The 2,500-nt window shown below is 36.2% G+C and overlaps 1 long non-coding RNA gene across 1 annotated transcript in view; it reads left to right on the top strand.

Moving 5' to 3' along the window:
* The first annotated feature begins 635 nt into the window (after positions 1-635).
* The window catches only part of LOC137984877 (uncharacterized), an 8,348-nt gene continuing 6,483 nt past the window's right edge, over positions 636-2,500 (top strand). The window contains exon 1 of the long non-coding RNA XR_011119192.1: positions 636-760. This is a non-coding gene — a long non-coding RNA (uncharacterized lncRNA). The remainder of the gene's footprint in view (positions 761-2,500) is intronic.

The raw sequence follows: 2,500 nt of genomic DNA, 5'->3' as shown, positions 1-2,500 counted from the left end.
CGCAAGACTTGTGAGAGAGTTGCCTTAAGCGTTTGAAAATATCAGTTTTCACGCAAACGTGATAGGAAGACCATAATTTGTGTCGAAGGTAATTATATCTCCATTAAACGTCATTAAAAGCTTCTTCCAATGGTGACTTTGATTCCCTGATGTGGAAAGTTTTTATTTCCTATATTTACCTAAAAGGCGGTAGTTAATGGGAAAATAACTTTGCAAACCACATCTGATTTCTCTGGACAAAGCTTGCACGTGATCATTTTGTGATGTCATTTTCCCTTTTATTGCCGTCGATGGAAAAAAAATGATGACTTGGTATAAATGACACCCAAAAAGCACTATAAAGCAAATTTCAAATGAAAGAGTGTGTTATTCCCTTTGTTACTCCTGTTTCGTTTCCTGTAAGCTACCATTAACAAATGCAAACTTGATCTCTACAACTAAAGTATTTGCAAAGGAGGTATGTCTTTACCTGCCTCAAGCAAGACGCCAAGTGCTGTACGTTGTATAATATACTCTACTCAGCCCTCCTTAGCAGAAATGGCTCCACATTGATTAGGAAGTTGCGTCTATTTCCTTCCCGAGTGTTTTGGCTTTCATTAAAGAAATTTGCAAGACCCATTTTGTTCGACCACGCAAACAAATTTTGCCTATAAATACCGCTTTCCAATGTTCAAATGCGACAACGAGCATTAGACAAAGGTGAACATGGAAGCAAGCCTCATCACGGTTATTTGTCTAGGGATTTTTATCTGTCTTACAGGTAGGAGTAATTTCTACAACCTGATTTGGGAACTTTGACTACTTCACCTTGTAAAAGGAGCACATTTAGTCGGGTAGTTAATATGGGTAAAAAAAAAATCGCAATTAACTGACATCGTGAGGCGTTCCTCCAGAATGGCAGCGAAGCTAAGAACCGTTCTTTGACGCGGATCAAATTGTAACCCACCAATTAGTTCTTTGTTGTTTAGAATACGAATTAGGTTGGTCGCAGTGCTTGATCGTACAAATGATATCTACTTGATGAGTTCTTTGGATGGTCACACGGAAGGATTTTTTTCTCGCAATCCAACGCCAGAATAATTCGAACGACAAGAAACTAAAATCAGGTGATTCAAATGCATTCTCTAACAATCATAGTAAATTGTTATTCGCGAACTTAGCTGCTCTTAGTCCAAAACTCTTTTGTTTTGTTTTTTGGTTTTTTTTTGGTTTTTTGCAATTTTTCATTTTTTGCCTTCCTTTGAATTTTCTTTTATAAACTGTAAAAAATAGGTGAATGGCTTGCTGCATAAGAAAAATTCCAGTTCATAATAGCCGTAGGCCTGTATGATACCGGTAAAATCCGTTCCCGCGGGTTGAGTCCATTTTTACCTAGGTTAAATTGGTGATCTCATTCCACAAAGGTTGAAGATATGCACTCAGATGAATTGAAGGAACGTTTTTGGAACCTACATTAAGCCTAGAGAAAATTTAGGTTCAGGTTAGGATTAGTTTTGTTCATTATACATGGATATCAATTGACTTATTATACAAAAATAAGTTATGAAAAGAACTGTGTTGGGTTGAGCATGTCTAGTGGTTCATGTTCGAGTTCGAGTACTACTGGTAAGTGCATAGTACAGTTGTTGCTAACTATGTTTTAATGTTGAGATTGAATGGATAAGTGTATGTACGGAAAAAACCGGTAAGATAATACAAAATGATTAAGAAGATGTGTTGAGATGCGTAAGACAAAGCTTGAGGGAAGTTATATTTGTTTTCAGTTCTTTTCGGTGAGTTGATGGCTGATAGGTAGAGTGCATATTCAACCTTTGTAAAATGAGGATCACCAGTTTAACCTATAGATTAAAACGGATTTAATTTGAGACCGGTTTTGACCGACAACATATTCAGTGTTCGAAATCTTTATTATTCAATCATTACCCGGTTTCTCTGTTCTGCTCTGTTCTGTCGTTTAAGTGAGAAGTGAAACTGAATCACCCAAAGAATCAAATTGAGATTCTGAGGAAACTTTAATTTGCTTTTTCTCCAACTACGTCTAGAAATCGATGACGTTTTTCATTACAGGAAATTGAAACATCAAACGTAAAATTGACGAGATTTTTTCTTTTTTAAATAAGGATTTCCTCAAGTACATTCTGCCGGGCTCAGTGTGAAGTACTAACGACAACTATTTATTCCAAATGTAAAATGCGGAAAATTAGAACAAATATTATTGCTCATCACTTGGTGAGGATGCTAAGCACGAAATCAGGAGCTCAATACTATAATGAGAACAGGAAGCATGGGACATTAAATGTTCCTCTAATTTGCGTCAGTAAAACGTCATAACCGTATTTTTAGCTTTCGTTAGTGTACGTTTTCCTAAGAATTATGCTTCAGTGCATATTGATTCACTTCCCTCTTTGCCAAGGTTAATAGGAATTTAATGTTGTTTTTGTTATTCTGTGTGCGGTATAAAGTACTTTCAACAGTGATGTTATTTTTCCCCTTCACTGAT

Source organism: Montipora foliosa, chromosome 14 (genome assembly GCF_036669935.1).
Source record: "Montipora foliosa isolate CH-2021 chromosome 14, ASM3666993v2, whole genome shotgun sequence".
NCBI lineage: Eukaryota > Metazoa > Cnidaria > Anthozoa > Scleractinia > Acroporidae > Montipora > Montipora foliosa.
The sequence above is the reverse complement of the archived record's forward strand: the minus strand, read 5'-3'. Positions and strand labels throughout refer to the sequence as shown.